The sequence below is a fragment of the Talpa occidentalis genome, unplaced genomic scaffold (genome assembly GCF_014898055.3).
Source record: "Talpa occidentalis isolate TD23 unplaced genomic scaffold, MPIMG_talOcc4v2.1 talOcc4.4, whole genome shotgun sequence".
NCBI lineage: Eukaryota > Metazoa > Chordata > Mammalia > Eulipotyphla > Talpidae > Talpa > Talpa occidentalis.
The window spans coordinates 95,188,851-95,208,231 of record NW_023604295.1 but is presented as its reverse complement, the minus strand read 5'-3'; the positions used below and the strand labels follow the sequence as shown (position 1 = coordinate 95,208,231).

Below are 19,381 nucleotides of genomic sequence, written 5' to 3'. Positions count from 1 at the left end.
GCTGAATAGCACTTTACAGTTGACCCTTGAACAACATGTGGGTTATGGCTACCAACTTCCCCCACTCCAACTGAATATCTAAGTCTAACTTATGATTCCAAAAAAATCTTAACTAGAGTCCTCCCTTAGTATTCATGAGTCACTGGTTTCAGAACTCATGAGGGCACCCAAATTTATCTATGCTCAAGTCCATTCTAGTCAGCCCTCTGTATCACCAGTTCCACATCTGTAGTCTGCAGCCTCTGCAGCGAGGGTTTGATCCTGGCCAGCTGGTGAGTTACCCACATGGCACAGCAGACCTCTTCTGACCTGCTGCTCCCCTCAGTAGTGTATTTCAGTCAGTCTGGCTGTTCTGTTCCCCACTCTGTCTCTGGTGCATCCTCTCACCTTCCAGCACATCGGGTCTGTACCCAAGTTCTTGAATGCATGAAGAAATAAATCTTAAAAAATAAATAAAATAAAAAATAAAAGGCAGTATAAACTCCCTAATGTTAGAAACAAAAAGGTTGGGGAATCCAATTTAATCCAAAAAGTTATTGTACAAAATGTTGTGGTAGGTGCTTACATGACACATAGATGGGGAAGAGAAGGCCAATTTCAAGCAATGCTAAGTCTATGCATTTAGAAAGAATATCATGAGGACCCAGAAAATTAAAAGCGATGCAAAATCTAATGAATACAAGGGCTGGTGCAGGGGCTAAAGACAGTTTATCAAGCTATCGCCAGCTGCTGTAGCACGAGTTTGATTCCTGGCTGGCCAGGGAGCTACCCACATGGTGCATCAGACCTCTCCTGCCTCACCCACTGCTCCCCTCAGCAGTGTATTTTAGTAGATCTGCCTGTTCTGCTCACCACTCTCCCTGGTGAATCCTCTCACCCCCCAGCACCTCTGACTTACACCCCAGCTCTTGTATGCCTAAATAAATAAATCTTTAAAAAAAATCTAATGAGGGGCCTCCCTTGTGGCACAAGGGGCTAAGCAGCTTCTGCAGCATGAGTTCAATCCCCGGCCAGCCAGAGAGCAACCCACATGGCGATGCAGACCTCTCCTGTCTTGCCTGCTCCTCCCCTCAGCAGTGTATTTCAGTCAGTCTGCCTGCTCTGTTCCCCATGCTGTCTCTGGTGAGTCCTTTCATCCCCCATACCTCTGGCCTGTACCCCAGCTCTTGTATGCATAAATAAATAAATCTTTTAAAAAAATCTAATGAATACAATGGCATACATTGGAAAAATAGAAAAGAAAAAGATTATTATAGCCACTCCATTGAGAGTGAAAGTGGATTAGGAAGGGGTTCAGGACAATGCAGCGCCACACCTAAGAGGGGACGTGAATGAGCTGGGTGTGAAGAGATGAAAAATTGGAGAAGAATTTACTCACACAGCGGTCTGAAAAAAAGCATACCACAGGAGAGATGTAGTCTGGTTTGACTAGTGTCAAGGAACATTTAGAGAAGTCTGATCAAGACACTTAAAGAGATTTCAATAAGCAGTGGAGAGTTGCTGGAAGGTTTTGTGTAATGAGTGATACAGTCAAGGCTATCCTCAAATTTTATAAGAGGATGAGTGGCAGAATAAAGGGAGAGAAGCAGATAGTTTTGTAATAGTAAAATCTTGAGGGAAGGGGAGGTGCCACATTCCCTGTCCTACCTAAGAAAGGGTGGAGCTGAGTAGAAAGTGGAATGGAAAGGACTCAGAGAAAAGACGTGGAAGAGACACATGGAACAAAGAGACATGTGAAGAGTTCTGTTTGCTTTTGGCTGTTTGCTTTAGACATTTAATGATCCTATTAAATGTCTTTCACACTAAGAGTTTGCTTTGTTTTTATGGTTTAGATGGCAGATCCCATTTAGAGTGTGAAGTGTAGGGATCCTGGGGGAGAATCAGGTGTAGACCAAAGGCTGGGGTGGTCTCTTTCACCAAGAGATCCAGTAGAGAACAGAACAGGCATACTTAAAAAAAAAAAAAAAAAAAAAAAATCATTTATTTATTTATTTATTTATTTATTTATTTATCCAAGAACTGGGATATAGGTCAGAGGCACTAGAGGGTGAGAGGATTCACCAGAGACAGAACAGGGAGCAGAACAGGCAGACAGACCAAAGACACCACTGAGGGGAACAGTGGACGAGGCAGGAGAGGTCTGCCACTCCATGTAGGTAGCTTCCTAGCCGGCCAGGAATCAAACCAGCGCTGCAGAGGCTGCAGACAACTACACAGCGTGGCCCTCAACCTGCTGTGCCACCGGGGAGGCCCCAGAACAGGCATATTTATTGAAATATATTGCTAAGAGAAACAGCAGGTGAGCTGGGAGAGGTCTACTGTGCAGACAGTAAGGGTCCCGAGGCTCTATTTGTACTCCAGGCATCATTGACTGGTTACAGTGACTAGTCTTGGGTGTGTCCTGACTGATGATCTGAATCAAGTTAATGTCCAGGTTCCAGTGGCAATCCCATCTACTTCCTTATCCATTCAAGCCTCCCTAACTTGCCTGCTGGGGATAGAATGGGAGGCTACTATTTAAATTTGGTAATGATACCATGACATACCCCTCATTTCTGCACACTAACAATTTAAAGAAATCAAACTTCTTCTTTTTTTCAAAGATTTATTTATTCATGCATACAAGAACTAGAGTATAGGCCAGAGTTGTGAGGGGTAAGAGGATTCACCAGAGACAGAGTGGGGAACAGAACAGGCAGACTGACTGAAATGCACTGCTCAGGGCAGCAGTGGGCAAGACAAGAGAGGTCTGCCGCGCCATGTGGGTTTCTCCCTGGCTGCCTGGGGATCGAACTCATGCTGCAGAGGCTGTTGATTGCTTCATAGTGCTGTGCTTAACCCCTTGGGCCACCAGGGAGGCGCAAAATCAAACCTATTTAGTAGTAGACCAGTAAATGAGGAATAGATGTCTTAAGATGTCAGCATTCCAAATAGATGCCCTTACTCCAGGTACCCATGTCCTTACTTTAGGTACCCATGTATTTCTCTCCACCAAACTTTCTGAAAGAGTTTTTCCTACAGGCTGATTCTATTTCCTCACCTTTCACTCAGTGGTATTCCCACATATACTGTGTGCCCTGCCCGCCCTCTCTTAAGTAACCAATGACTTTCAAATGTTTAAATCCAAAGGAGGTTGATCAGTCCTTTCCTTTCTTGACCTCTCAGCTTTGTTTGATCACAAAGACTGTTACTTCCTTGGAATGCTTTTTTCCTTTGCTCTACATGACTCTCTTTGACATAACAGCACAAGAATTAAATGTAATTAAATAAAAATAAAAATTAAATAAAAGAAAATTAAAGGGGCTTCCCTGGTGGCACAAGGGGTTAAGATGCAACTTATGAAGCTATCTGCACCTACTGTAGCATGAGTTGGAGCCCCTGCCAGGGAAGTGACCCACATGGCACAGCAGACCTCTCCTGTCTCACTGCCTGCTCCCCTCAGCAGTGTATTTCAGTCAATCTGTCTGTTCTGCCCCCCAATCTGTCTTGGTGAATCCTCTTTTTTTTTTTTAAAGATTTATTTATTTATTTATACAAGCACTGGGTACAGTCAGAAGTGCAGGAGGGTGAGAGAATTCACCAGAGCCAGAGTGGGGAGCAGAGCGGGCAGAAGGACCGAAGTACACTGCTGAGGGAAGCGGTGGGCGGCAGGAGAGGTCTGCGCGCCATGTGGGACCCTCCTCTGGTGGCCGGGGAGCAGCCGGGGATCGAACCGGTGCTGCAGAGGCTGCGGGCAGCTTCGCAACCCCGCGCTCAACCACTGCATCACCGGGGAGGCCCTTGGTGAATCCTCTTAACCCCCACACCTCTGACCTATACCCCAGTTCTACACAAAAATAAATAAAATCTTTAAAAAAAAAAAAAAGAAAATTAACTATTTACTCCTGCAAGCAATATGCTAAGATCTTTAACTTCTGTTTCGAGATACCAAGACTATGATGAAGGAGCTTGTTTTATAGAAGTCAACTGTACAGAACAACCCTGTGGTTATTGAGATAAATAACCCTCCTCTATGCCAAGATGTTTAGTTTCTGAAATCCCTTGTTGATTTGCACGATTTCCCTAAATAACTAATATTCCTCTTCCAGACCCTAGCATTTACCCTTCCCTGTTTAAAACACTAAACCCTGGGCCTCCCCGGTGGTGCAGCGGTAGAACGCTGGGTTGCGAAGCTGCCTGCAGCCTCTGCGGCGCCGGTTCGATTCCCGGCTGCAGACCTCTCCTGCCACCCGCTGCTCCCCTCAGCAGTGTACTTCGGTCCTTCTGCCTGTTCTGCTCCCCGCTCTGGCTCTGGTGAATTCTCTCACCCTCCCGCGCTTCTGACTGTACCCAGTGCATGTATAAACAAAACAAATGAACAAACAAATAAATAAATAAATAAAACATGCCTCTATAAAAAAAAAAAAATAAATAAAACACTAAACCCTCTTCCATGAGGACTTGACATTTGGCATTGTCAACAATACTTCCTTTGTTGTTCCCTTAACCTTTTCATCTTCCTCAAGGTTCTGCTATAGCTTCCTTACTCTCTTAATTTCTAGATAACCTCATCTATTCAATTGTCTACCTGCTGATCTCTCCCAAAATCTTTGCTTCTAATCAGATCTCTGTCAGTTTTATATTTCAAATGTCTGCCTTCCTACTGAAATTTTTGCCTTTGCCTTTTATATTTTTGTTTGACTTTTTATTGTGGTAAGTTTCAAATATATACAAAAGTAGAGAGACTAGAATCAGGAACTTCCTTATTCCTATCACAGAGCTTCCAACAATGATCAGCACTGTTTCATCTGTAACCATCCCTCCTTTTCCCCTCTCCCTAATTGGACTATTTTTAAGGAAAATCCCTAATACCATATCAATTAATTTGTAAATAGTTTTGCGTATATCTCTTAAAGATAAAGGACTCAATTCTATCTGTTGAATAGTAGACACATTCACTTCCCTCCAAATCCCATCACCACCATTTTAGTACAGACTATCACCCTCTCTTGCCCACATTACTTCAGTGGAATTCCAATTTATTGCTCTTTGCTTTCCAATTCATTTTCTACACCGGGACTCTCCCAATTTTTCTTAATCTTTTAAAGGTATTGATAAAATTTTATAAACATGAACCTATATTTACACATTTATTTTTGACCACATATATTTAGTATGTTATTCTAATATAGCATATTTAAAACTCATGATAATGTGATTTTGGACATAATACAACTGTTAATTTAATCTTGTCTTCCTCTTACACCCTTTTATCATGGCGGGGTGAGTGTGGGAAGAGGTCGAGATAGGAAGCAGCGGTGTGGTGTCCTCCAGATAAAAGTTAACAAAGCAACGCCAAACAGCCTACAATTAAACTAGGATGGGAACTGACCACAAGGTGGCACCATAATCCAAATGAACTCAAGATGGACTTGGTTCTCCATTAGATGCCTGAATTCCTGACCACTCTGCAAGTTCTGTTATGTAGAATGTTTAGATTTTTTCTTACTCCATTTGTAGTATTGTCAGGATTTTACTGGACAATCTACATCATAAACTAATACTAAAATAGAAATCTTCAAGAAATGGAATTAAAAAATAATAAACAATTTCATAAGTTCCTTTCTACACCTGAATGGACTTCACTATACATCTCCTTGGTACACACACTCAGTAATTTTCATTTAAAAAATTGTCACTTTGGGCCTCCCCGGTGGCGCAGCGGTTGAGCGTTGGGTTGCGAAGCTGCAAGCAGCCTCTGCAGCGCGGGTTCGCTCCCCTGCTGCTCCCCGACCACTGAAGGAGGGTCCCACATGGCGCGCAGACCTCTCCTGCCGCCCGCTGCTCCCCTCAGCGGTGTATCTCGGTCCTTCTGCCTGCTCTGCTCCCCGCTCTGGCTCTGGTGAATTCTCTCACCCTCCCGCTTCTGACTGTACCCAGTGCTTGTATAAATAATAAATAAATAAATCTTAAAAAAAATAAAGTTAAAAAAAATAAAAATAAAAAATTTTCACTTAAATATTTTAAAATATTTGTACTTTACTATTTAATAATTTACATGTTTTATAAATAAAAAAAAATGCTCCTAGGTCATGCTGATGTTGTTTGCCATTGTTCAACACAGTAGATAGCAACCTTTTCAGATCCAAACATGATTGTGCCATTTCCCTGTTTCCATAGTTTGGCTTTGTTTTGAATGTTGTCAGACATAAATTTTGGATAAAAAGAAGACCATATCTTGCCATTTGCAGCAACATGGATCGGCCTGGAAGGAATTATGCTCAGTGAAATAAGTCAGAAGGAAAAAGGAAAACATCGGATGGTTTCATTTATATGAGGAATATAGAGAAACCAAGCAAGAGATAAGGGGAAAAAACAAAAACAAAACTGGCAGGCAAAAGAGAAATGGGAGACATTCAGCAGAAGAGGGGGAAAGAGAGTGGTCAGGACAGGGGAGGGAAGAGCACAAGAGACCACAGTGATGTTCGTGGGTGACTTGGTGGTGGGAATTTTATGGGGATTACACCTGAGAAGAACAAGGGTGCAAAAATATATATAAAAAATAAAGTAATGAAAAAAAGACCTTGTCTGTTGTTTTTCATCGACTAAAATCTCAAACAACAAACATCCCCAAATCAACATTCTGCAACTTAATAAAGTAGAATAAATGATTTATTATAGTCAACCTGCACTAATGCACTTGCCCCATTTTGTAGAAACACTGCAGAAACTCATTACAAAAATATCATATAGCTAAGAACTTATAATGGTTATAAGCTTACTTATAAAAATAAAGCTATTAACTTTATCCATGTGGCAGTTTCACACATATTCTAAGGCTATACTATAGAGCTAGGACTCGGTTGTATTTGCAGACGATTCACAGGTGAGGACATGGAACACTTTCCCATGTGTCTAGGAGATTTTTATTTCGGTCATGAATTGTTATTTACAATGCTAAGGTGCCAAGTATGACATCAAGATATCAAATTTGTTTTAATAATAATGATTATTTGCAATTGTTCTTTTTACTTTTCTCAAAGTACTTTCATCAATTTTTACTAACATCCTCTCAATAGCTTTGCAATGTTAATGAAGCTCCAGGAGAGGGGGCTCTGAGTTTTCAAACTGGAGCAGGCTTCAGAATCACCTGGAGAGTTTATTGAAACTGATCCCAGTGCCCCAGCCCAGAGATTTTAATTCAATGGATCTGAAGGGAAACTGAGTAATTTGCATTTAAAAAAAAAAAAAAAAAAAACAAATGTTGCCGCTGTTGTTGGTCCATGGGCCACAGTTTGACTTACCATTGTTTTAGAGCAGTGATACCTGACCTTGGTTACATACTGACTTTGTGTGGCAAGGAAGCTTTAAAAATTCTGATTTAACTGATTTGGGGTAAATATTTAAATGTATTTGTATGCATTTCTCTACTTTCTGGTAGAAATGTCAGTTCAAACATCTCTTCACGACTTAGTTAATTGGGTTACTTTTTTCCTCTAAATTATCTTTTGTTTTTATTGATTTATGGGAACATTTTAATAAATTATATATATTAACTCTTTTCTGATTTATATTCTGAGAATATTTTCTCTTAGCCTATCACTTGGCTCTTTTTATATAAAAAATTGATTTTTATTATGTCAAATCTGTCCCTCTTTTCCCAATGGTTTCTGGGTTTTGAGTCTTGTTTGTTTAGGAAGATTGCCCTTAGGATTAAAAGCATACTTCTGTACTTTTTACTAAGATTTTTGCCTGGTTTTCTAGTATTCATTTTCATATTTACTTACTCATGGTTTTTAGTGTACAATTTGTCTTCTAGATGGAGAGGGCATTTATCAGGAAAGAAGTACCTTTTACTAGTTTAAGAACAAAGAGGATTGTTAAGAATGTAGTTAATATACAGAATTTTTAGGAGTCACAGACTTCCATCATGAGAATCCAAGAACTCCCCAAATTACCTGTCAAGGCAGTTGCTAATTCTGAAAAGTTTAGAAAGCTGCCAAAAGAGAATCACATCCTGTCTTTGTCCTCATGCTCTTGAGTGTTCAGTCAAAGTCATATATATAAGTCAAAGCCCAAGCCAGTTTTTCAACAGCAAATCGACATATGAAACAAACAAAACGGAGAAACCAAAAATCACATTTGCGCTTATGGTAGCCAGTGCCATAGGGAAGCCCAATTTCCCCATGGGGCTGACTAACCACGGATGGCTGTCCTAAATCTTCGTGGTCGCCAAATCTGTTATAGGACAGGGAAAAGGGTCAGCCCAAACCCTGCAAACCTGCCTATTCTAAATGGGTTCTGCCATCCGCCGCATCAACACAAAACATAGGAGACTTTAATGGGAAGGAACTTTAATTAAACTAGGAAACAATACAGGTAAGGCAAAGAGTCTAGTTTCTAAATAAAACACCCAAAGTTACCCATCCCCTCGTGGGTAAAAGTCCATCCATATGGGATCGGCCCAGAACAAGGCCCCAAAGCCTACTACAAGTCTAAAGCATCTTCCAGTGGGGACCCACAGCAAAGGGTCACAAACAACCGGACAAGCCCGGAAGGAAAAGAGCAAAATCAACATCAAGATAAAAGCTGCCATTGTCACCTCCCCACGGGTCTCACCCACATCTGTGTCACCCAGTCCACGACCAAAAGACAAGCGCAGTTTCTTTACGTGTCTCTAGGCTCCATGCGCCTCCTCCAGGTCTCCTGGCTCCATCCTGCTTCCTTCCTCAGTCTCTTCTGCTTCTCCTCTTCCTGCTCAGCTCCACCCTCCCTTGGGTGGGGCAGGGAACCTCCCCCTTTCCTGGGGACCACCCTGTTACATATGGAACCTAAATCATATCTGGAACTCTAGCTACAAGTGAATCCGGGAAATGCAGTTGTGGGCTTTTTTTTTTTTTTTTTATTTTTGTGGGACCCTCGCAGGCGGCCGGGAATGAACCCGTGCTGCAGAGGCTGTGGACTGCCTCACAGCCCAGCGCTCAACTGCTGCGCCACCAGGGGAGGCCCAGTTTTGGGCTTTTTATGAAGGCATCTAAGAGAGAGTTGGGCAACCCATGGTGTCTCTTAATACATTACTGACTAGTTCATCATTTCCCCATTATTTTGAAATGCCATTGTCTTCATAAATTAAGCACATCGTAGCCAAAAAGAATATTGGGGACAATCAGTCATCTTTCATACTCCACAGCTCTTTTCTAATTTTCCATCAGTTTCAGCTAATATTGTGCATGATTGTATTTTTTAAAAAATAAGAATATGCAAGGTATGAGGGAGGATAGAGAATATAATTTATTATATTAAATTATCCCAGAGCATATCTTTTATGTCCTGAAGCCATTTTACCCCAATAGTTGTTGGAGCATTTATTCAGCTTATTGGGATAATTATTCAGTTTGATCTACCAGGTACTATTTGCTCATCATCTGTTTCTATTCTGAAACATTCGTTCAGTATTTTATTTCAGTCATCAAAAATGTCAATCTCCAAATACCTAGTTGAAATTTCATTACATGAAACATCTTCTGATATTGATGAGGATTTTAATTATACTTTTCTTTTTTTTTTTTTAAAGTTTTGGGGTTTTTTTTTAAGATTTATTTATTCATGCATACAAGATTTGGGGTACAGGCCAGAGGTGCGGGGGGATGAGAGGAGTCATCAGAGACAGAGTGGGGAGCAGAACAGGCAGATCTACTGAAACACACTGCTGAGGGGAGCAGCGGGCAAGACAGGAAAGGTCTGCTGTGCCATGTGGGTAACTCCCTGGCCAGCTGGAGATGGAACTCATGCTGCACAGTCTGCAGATAGCTTCACAGTGCAAGGCTTAACCCCTTGCGCCACCAGGGAGACCCTAATTATACTTTACATACATCTTCTGATCTTTCTCTATTTTCTCTAATATCATTTACAGAAATGGTATCTCTCTCATGATAATTTTTATTCATATTGTTATAATGTGTGGTTATTTGTTCAATTTTGTATTTTAGAATGTTTGCTTTGCTTTTTTTTATTGACTGTATCCAACTTTTGCCAATGTGGGGTGAGGAACACCACTGGCAAGACAAGGTTATGTTTGGTAGCTCATTGTGTTCTTACCTGTGCTACAAGTCAGAACCATTGATAGTTGAGGAGGAAGAAAGAGTTTATGTTGGCTACATGGTTCAATGGCTTCTTCCCCATTTCCCCATCTGTGCACTTGAACTTTTACATTCTTCCCCCAACTGCTCCCTTCCTTTGCCTTAGCCTCCCCTGGGTGGTTTGAGCTGAAATTTCCTTTCATTTTGTTTTTCAAAGATGTCATCTTATCTATATTTTGACTTTCTTAACATTTATGGTTATTGATGGCAGTTTTCTTAGGATTTTTTTATTTTTAAGAGGTATCTTCTCTATCATGTCATGGAATTTTATGCAATAGGTATGGTATAGGTTTATGTGCTACATTGATCTAATCTCTCTCTCTTTTTTTTAGAGATTTATTTATCTATGCATTCAAGAGCTGGGGTGCAGACCAGAAATGCCATAGGTAAGAGGATTCACCAGAGACAGAGTAGGGAGCAGAACAGGCAGACTGACTGAAATAGAATACTGAGGGGAGCAGCAGGCCAGGCAGGAGAGGTCTGCTGCACTATGTTGGTCACCTCCCTGGCCTGGCCTGGGATTGAACTTGTGCTGCAGTGACTGTGGATAACATCATAGTTTCTGTGCTTAACCCCTTGTGCCACCATGGAGGCCCTGATCCAATCTCTATTAAATAGTTGTATATGTGGGGAAGCTCCCCGCAGCCTCTGCAGCACCGGGTTGATCCCCGGCCCCCAGCTGCTCCCTGGCCAAAGGCGGGTCCCACATGGCACACAGACCTCCCCTGCAGCCCGCTGCTCCCCTCAGCAGCGTGCTTCAGTCCCTCTGCCTGCTCTGCTCCCCGCTCTGACTCTGGTGAATTCTCACACCCTCCCGCGCTTCTGACTGTACCCAGTGCCTGTATAAATAAATAACTAAAATAAATAAATCTTAAAAAAAAAAAACTAGGTAAAAAAATAGTTATGTAAGTGGATGAGAGATGAAGAGAGTTTGCATTATTTTTCCTATTTCTCAGTTATTTTTTCCTCTCAGTGATGTAGAAAAAAGTTTAACTGAGCCTTTTTCACTTATATTTTTCTTCTTTATTCTCTGTATTCTGGATTAAAAAAGTACAAAGGAAGTATATATCTTCCCACTATACTTCCTGGTATTGCCTAGTGTCACTCAAAATGAACCTACTTTTCCTGAAATTGAAGATAAAATTGGTACCCATGAATAGCAGCTAATCTCAGGAATAGGACCAGACTGTATGGGAGTGTCATGGTTATAAGGGTTTCAGAAACCATCACACTAGTCATTTTACAGATACTTGTAATCAAGAATACTTCTTTTTTCATTTAGAGTATGGGATATATTATAATTTGCAGGTTCCAGTTGTAAATAACACAAATTTGGAGTTGGACTTAAGTTGGAATCCTGGTTCAATCATTCATTTACTTTCTATTACTACTTAATGTTTTGGAATCTCCACTTTTGTCCTTGTGAGCATTAAATGAGATGAAGAATGAGACATTCTTGGCATAGCAGCTGGCACATGGAAAATATTGAATAAACATTAAAGATGATGGTGAAGATGATGGTAGTGACCCTTGGAATTCTGCCCTTTATGGTCCCCTTTCCAATATCAATAGCCCTAGGAAAAAACATAAATTATTCAGAGGGATACTTGGAGAACTGCAAAATCAGCAAAAATTGTCTTCATATAAAATACATCTTTAAATTTAGCTTTTATTTAATCTTTGTGTCATTATGAGAAAAATAATTGATATTTTCTGCTTCAGTTTTCTTACCTATGAGGATAGTTTTAGAGGGTTGTCATGGATATCAATGAGAAAATACTATAAAGTGCTTGAAACACTGACTAGTACATGGGAGCTCAATAGCTGTTAGCTATATTGTTATTAACATTTATTATTGTTGGTATTTTATGTAAACTGTAGAACAGTCAGAAAATTACCCCTATTTCTATTTATCCTGATGATTTTTTTCTTTTAAAAGATTTATCTATTTATGCATACAAGAACTTGGGTACAGGCCAGAGTTGCGGGGTGAGGGAGGGTAGGGGTGAGAGGATTTACCAGAGACAGAGTAGGGAACAGAACAGGCAGATTTACTGAAATACACTGCTGAGGGGAGAAGCTGGTGAGACAGGAGAGGACTTCTGTCCCATGTGGGTAGTTCCCTGGCCAGCTGGGGATCAAACTAGAGCTCAGGCCAAAGAGGCTGCAGATAGCTTCACAGTGCTGTGCTTAATTAACCCCTTGCGCCACCAGGGAGGCCCCTGATGATATTTTTTCAAATAACAGCTGGGATACATGACTGAGTATTCAGTCAGTTTCATGATAATATTTTAAATTTGCGTTATTCTGGAAAAACTGAAACATATGTTATCATAACTAGAGAGAATACTTTTAATGACCAGAATAGTTGTGCCTACCAACTATAGCAGTTTCGTGCTGTGATTTTTCCTACCCGTTGCCATTAATTTCACTGTTTTTAAGTTATTGTTCTTTTAATTATGAGCAGAATGATTTATTATATAAACTTCAGATAACCCTGCTATATGGAAGAAATAGTGTGCTGTCTGGACTAGGGCCTGTAACCCAGAACCTGGCTTATTTATCATCTCTTTGAAACTACAGCCTTTTGGAAACACAGTTTTCAAACTGTGTTAGTAAGGATACAGATAATAATTCTTTTTTTTTTTTTTTTTTTATAGAGGCATGCTTTATTTGTTTGCTGGTTGGTTTGTTTGTTTTTGTTTATACATGCACTGGGTACAGTCAGAAGCGCGGGAGGGTGAGAGAATCCACCAGAGCCAGAGCGGGGAGCAGAGCAGGCAGAAGGACCGAAGTACACTGCTGAGGGGAGCAGCGGGCGGCAGGAGAGGTCTGCGCGCCATGTGGGACCCTCCTCCGGTGGCCGGGGAGCAGCCGGGGATCGAACCGGCGCCGCAGAGGCCGCGCGCAGCTTCGCAACCCAGCGCTCAACCGCTGCGCCACCGGGGAGGCCCCAGATAATAATTCTTTTTATAATAATTTTTATGTGCTGGTTACATATTTCTAGTGACATACTCTATTGACTATTTTATAATGGGAAGATAATTTTAGAAAAGTCTTTGGTTCATCAGCAATGCACTTGTAAATAACATTTGGGATTGGTTACTTTTACATTTAAGTTGTTCTAAACATTTTTTACAGATTATTTTTTGTTCCTCTACAGAGGATGATTCCCACCCATCTCCTTCCTTCCAACTCAGTTTACACCATATTTAGAGTCTATATTTTTGACCTTATGAACTAATGGTAGGTCAATACTCCCACTAAAGAAAGAACTAATAGAAGTATTTGATGACATTTTTCTTATAAACTTTATTGTGGTATAATTTATGTAAAATAAATTCCATATGTTCCAAGTGCATAATTTAGTTTTACAGTTGTACACTCTTGAAACCTCCACTGCAATCAAGACAAAAGATTTCCATCACCCTCTTGAGATTTTTGCTGCCCTTTTACAACCTATTCCACTCTCCACTCCAGGCTCCAGGCAATTACTGATTTGTTTTGTCACTAGGCGTTAGTTTGGACTTGATATAAATGGAGTTATACATTTGTATCTTCTGTATTTAATTGTAATACTTTGGATTCCTCAAACAATTCCAACGTTCTTCAGCCTTCCTGACACCAGCTCACCATTTCTTTTTTTTTTTTTTTGTGAATTTATTTAATGCAACTGAACTGCACCCTTAAAAAATAATAAATCTGGTAAAATTTTATGTTACTAGAATCACCAAAAACGGAGTAATAAAAATGTTTAGGTAGCATATTTTATTCAGAAAGATCTTTACAACTTTAGGTATTGAAAAATGTGTTCATAATCTTATTTATTAGAGTGACCTAGAAACAACCTAAGTGCCCAGCAGTGGGGGACTGAGCAGATGAACTCTATCCTGTAACTACCACCTAATTCCACAAACCTGTTTTAAACCATTTCTTAAGAATTGTGCAAGGCACTGAGAAGGCATGTAAGCAGCAGAAAAGGAGCCCCTCCTGCTCCGTGGTGTGAGCTGAAGAGAGCACAGCTACAGCGCATGCTACAGGCAAAGTGCACTTGAGACTGCATTCCATTTACTTGATTCACATGCCAGAGGAAATATTCCACCTTTGTTTGAATGTGGGCTATAGATATTTATTTACAATGCAAGTGTGGCCTTAAATGAAGAGGAAGTGTTATATGAAATCCCAAAAGGGGGTGGGGAGAAAGAACTCTTCTTGATTCCAAAGACCTGTTCTCTTGACCAAGAGTTCTTAAAATGTGGTGCAAGGACTAGTGGCATCAGTTTTCCCCAAGAACACATTAGAAAGAAATTGTATGGGGAATATAAAAATAAAATTTATTATTTAAAAAAAAAGAACTGTGGACTTGAGATGAGTTTACAGTGTAGTTAGGATTATTTCTTATTTATGAAATCTAATCTCAATGAATTGCATTAACCTTTGAGAAATAAACTATTGCATAGATGCTATATTATGCCAAAATATAGAGAATTTTAAAATATGGGCATAAAAAATTGTGGTTTAATATATAATTAGTGGTTTGATGTGTGAGCAGGTGATCCTGTGAGCAATGCTCATCAACATTTCATTAAATTTTCAGATGACTTGTTAAAAAAAAAAAAAGAAAAAGAAATGCCGATTGTCTGACCTCACTCTAGATTCACTGAATCTGAAAATCTGGGTGAGAGACTGTGTTGTTTCAGCAAGTTCTCCAGGTGATTCTGATCCACGTGCAGAGTGAGAACCACTGTGCCTGATCTCCTTCCAGGGGTGTGTGTGTGGGTGGTCGTTTTTAGGCTTCAGTGGGTACTTCCTGACTAAACGTGAACAATAGGGATAACGCTCCCGCCACTCCCGTCAACTCTCCTAGCACCTGCAACATCAGGTTCTTTCCTCCTGGGAGAGGCAACCAAAACCCGGCAGGTGGATTCCTACTTTGCGGGCCTGGGTGCCGGCTGGGCATGCGTAGTGGCGCGAGCGCAGCCTCCGGGCGAGCGCGGCCAGGGAGCCGCAGAGTCGCTCTGCGGGTGCCTTGATCGCGAGCGGGAGCTGCGGGCTGGAGCGCCGGACGGCTGCTGCAGGTACGGGGCCCCGACGTGGGCTTTTGCAAAGATTGGACTGATATAGGTGGGAAACAAAGCTTTTCTTCGTCGCTGGCGTGCCGCGGCTGCAGGAACGTCTCGCTCGCTGGGCGGGTCTCGGCTCCCGCCTGAGCTGTGCGGTGCCCGCCGACCTCCCGCGCGCTCCTGCCGGCCCTGGGCAGCCGGTGGTGCGGGCCGCTGTTCAGCCTTGTTATTTGTGGTGCTTACACAGTAAACCTAAAACTGAGTTATGCTTCTCTGCAGGAAGTTAGGCATTCTGTCAACTTTTCTATTTCCCTCTCTTTCTTTGAAACTTTGGGTGGCTGCTGTCGAGGCTTTCTGATTCAGCCAGTTTCCCTTGAATTCTGTAATGGGTTTATTTGCTTTTTTGGTCTTTTGCTGCGTAGAATCAGTAGGGCTGGAGTGAAATCGCATGCGTGGTTTTGCGTTTTGGTGCCTTTCCTGGAGCGGAGGGTGGGTAGGTGTGTGGGGTTTTTGGATGTAACGTTAAAAAAAAGTCAACTTTCAGTGATTTTCAGTGCCCGCACTCTTCACATTTCAGGTTCATTTTAAAGTAGACTTTCTAAAATGTAAGATTCCTCCCTTCCCTGTTATTTCAGGCTTCATTTGGCGCTAACAAAAGGAAGCAGTCTTACAGATGAGTAATGGAGCGCTCACTTTTCTTCCCTTTATTTACTCTGCCATATTTTACCGCTCATATAGAATATTTACCTTGGGGTTCCATCATTGGATACACTTTGTTGGAGGGTTAAGACTGTGCTGCACAAATTTCTTGGACAATGCATGAGCCATAAGCAAAAATTTTAGGCCATAGGGCACATATTGAACATTACTTAGGGAAAGTGTTACATTTATGCTGTGTGAGGCATATACGAAGAGTTAAGTTTAGGAAAAAGAATTTTAACTTCAGGAAGAGAAAACTGTATGGAAAGGAAATACAGATATCTGCCTTTCCCTCCACTCCCTATGATGAATGTTTTAATGACAGAAATAATATACACTTGGTTTAGTTTTAGACTGCAGAGACCTTTGAGGTCAGCCAGTTCAGTTGCTTCAGTTTACAAAGGAGAAAATTGAGACCAACCAGGTTAAATGACTTGCTGGGCCTAGCACAGCCCCTCCTTGGCAAAGTTGGGCCTGTTACCCAGGTTTTCTGTTTTCAGGGTTTGTTTTACCATCTCCGTGTTAATATTCTCCTCACAGTCTGGTTAGATTATTTTTTCCCTCTTCTTCCTCTTTATACTATACTGTGTAACTTGACTTATATAAAATTAATTATTCCTGCTACTAAACTTGCTAGGACCTGGTAAACTCCTTTCAAAAAGTGCCCTCTCACTTAAACCCCATCTAACGATTTGCTGGTCCTGAAACTGCTCTCTTCTCTGTCACATTGGTTTCTTGGCCCAGAATGTTTGATTGCCTCCCTCCCTGTTGGAGCAATGACCTTACAATGCAGAAAGGAAAATCTCTTCAACGAATGGTCAAGGGTGACCTCTTCCTAGAAGCTTTCCTTGATTGCTGAGGACAGAAAGTAGTCCTCCCTCTTCTGAACTTTCTAGCATTTATTATTATTGTATGTGCTGCTAGTATCTCCCTTGGCTGTAGTATCCTGAGTTGTTCTTTAGAACACGTCCCAATTTACCAGTGTGTGAACTCTTGGAGATTAAAGCTTATCGCTTAGACGCTCCACCCAACACTGAGCACAAAGTCTCTTTTCAGCCAATGTTTGTAGGAGAGAGGAAGTGAAGTATGGAAGTTTTGCTGAGATTTCCATGAGTGTCCTGTAGTATGCCAGAGGCTACCTTGGAGCTAGAGCAAGGTAATGACCAAATCAGACTAGCCTGATGAGGTAGTTCTCCTATTTTGACGAGAGATCATGGATCAGTTAGGATGTGCTGGTGATGGGTAAAATCATAATAGGGGAGAGTTGCCCCAGATCTGGAACTAAGTATATGACTTTCAGTGCAGAATGGAGGGCACAGATTTAAGAAAAGGCATAAAGGAAAAAGCATTTGGAGAAAGACTATATGTAGAGAAGTAAAGACATGTTGAAAAATACTTAGTTTTAGGGTAATGGGCTTGTAATGTTCTTTTTATCTTAAAGTACCACCAATTATTGATAAGCCCTTCCCCCCTGTTTCTTACAGTTATTGATTTTCTTATTTCCCATTCTAGATAGAAAACTCCTTTGGGGATGACCTTCAACCATTCACAATGCCAGGCATATTGCTTTAACAATAGTCATTGCATGAACAAACACATTCACAAATAAATGCACTCTGGCGTGGGCAGGGTGGACTTTTAGGATCTCAGCGTTAATAAGGTAGCATTTTATGCAAACCATCCCCTCATTACATGGAGGAAGAACTGAGATATGTTGAACTAAGCTAGTTAGTGATGTTGTCAGAGCCTGTACTCAATTTCCTCACTACTGGCTCCAAGATGATTTCATGAAGTCTTACTTTTTGAGGTTGTTGGCCCAAAGATTAATTTGAGTAGGTAGCAGACATTGCAGTTTGAAATGTTCTGTGTATCAAAAGCCCTCAGAGACAAGCCTACGGGGGGTGAGTGGGAGGGTGAAAGGGGAACTTTGTGGTCAATAGGAGGATGTCTGTGTCGTTGGAACAGATGAGACACTAAGGTGACTGGCCAGTTCAAGATTGAGTGCTCAGAGTGGGGATGGGTGAGGGTGGCACTGGGAACCTGAACGTGAGGAGGAGAAGTCTGGAAAGGCCATGGGAGCTTGTCAGGGGCAGAGACACACCTGGGTGTGCCTGCAGTCTATGGACTGGGAGTATTTGGGAGAGATATTCTGCACTATGTGGAGGGGCTGAGTGATGGCCTTGGAGAGGCTAGTGTTTATGACCCAGAAACATGGAGGTGAGAGAGAGAAGGAGAGAGAGAGTGAATGAGAATATGAGTATTGTGATCAGGCTGGCAAAGACAGAGGCAGTGCTTCTGAACCAAAATCCCTGCTCAGGAGGTGGGATACTTGTTTACTTGGAACAGATGTTTCAAATAGTCATTTTGCAAATCAAAATACAGCCATTCCATGGAGCTGCTTACAGTGTTGGGGGAGCTGTTGGCTGGTGCATCCTTCCCATTGACATTTACACTGTGGCTGATCACCGTGTTAAATTGGCAAAGATGCTCGTTCCCTTAAAAGTGAGCAAAGAGAGCAGTTGAAGAAATAGAGCATGGGAGATGATTACCAGGAGAGAAGGAAATGGTTGACCTGGTACCATTTTTAAAAAATCCTTTTTTATCATGCCATTAAGTCAAACTGATTGGACAGTCAAATGCAAAAATCAGGTGGCATGTTGAAGTTAATGTCTTGTCATTTAAAAATGCCCAAATATTAAATTCTATTAAGTTGTATATCACAGTTCTCTATGAAATGACTTGATAACTTTTTCAAAATAATAATAGTAATATTAGTAATATTTTTATATAGGTTGTTTTCCATCGACCAGATACTTAATGCTTTACAAACAATATGTCATTTGATTTTTGCAACCATCCTGTGAAATGAGTACAATTATTATTTCTGTTTTATAATCAGGAGAATTGATAAAAATCACATTTCTGAGGTCACACAGTTGACAGATGACTGAGCTAAGAGCTTTGATCCAGGCCTGCCTAACTCCAATCACTAAGAGCTCAAATAACTTAAATATCTTAAGAAAATTCAAAGCTTTATCTGTGACAAATCTAACAGATGCCTAGAATGGCCACAGATTTTAGCTGGTGCAACTCCCAACAGTCAGTGAACCAGACTTAATCTGAGAAACAAAAGAACACACAGTGATGAATCTTTAAAAAAAATATTGTTTATTGCCTTTTTATGCCTGATGCAATCTTGGAGGCAGAGATAGTCCCTTTCTCTGGGTGCACTGTTCTGCTTCCACCTTCTCTCAGGGTGATGGGGCTAGGGAGTTGGTTGTGATCTAGAGGGTGACTCTGGAGTTAGGGAATTGGGAAACTCAACTGATACATGAGGCTAAGGACTCGCAGTGACCACTTTGTAAGGACAATTTTCCCCAGGAGCAGCAGGACCATTCCACTTCTGGAATGTCTTGGAGCCTGATCTTTAACCCTGGTCTCAGGCTTCTGAGCTGTGGTGAAATTCCCCAGTAAGAATCCCAGACTGAACACGTTCCCTAA

At 41.2% G+C, this 19,381-nt stretch overlaps 1 protein-coding gene across 1 annotated transcript in view; it reads left to right on the top strand.

Annotated features, from left to right (window-relative positions):
- Positions 1 to 15,125: 15,125 nt before the first annotated feature.
- The window catches only part of PLS1 (plastin 1), a 100,740-nt gene continuing 96,484 nt past the window's right edge, over positions 15,126 to 19,381 (top strand). The window contains exon 1 of the mRNA XM_037525844.1: positions 15,126 to 15,196. The gene's annotated coding sequence lies outside the window, so the exon portion shown is untranslated. The remainder of the gene's footprint in view (positions 15,197 to 19,381) is intronic.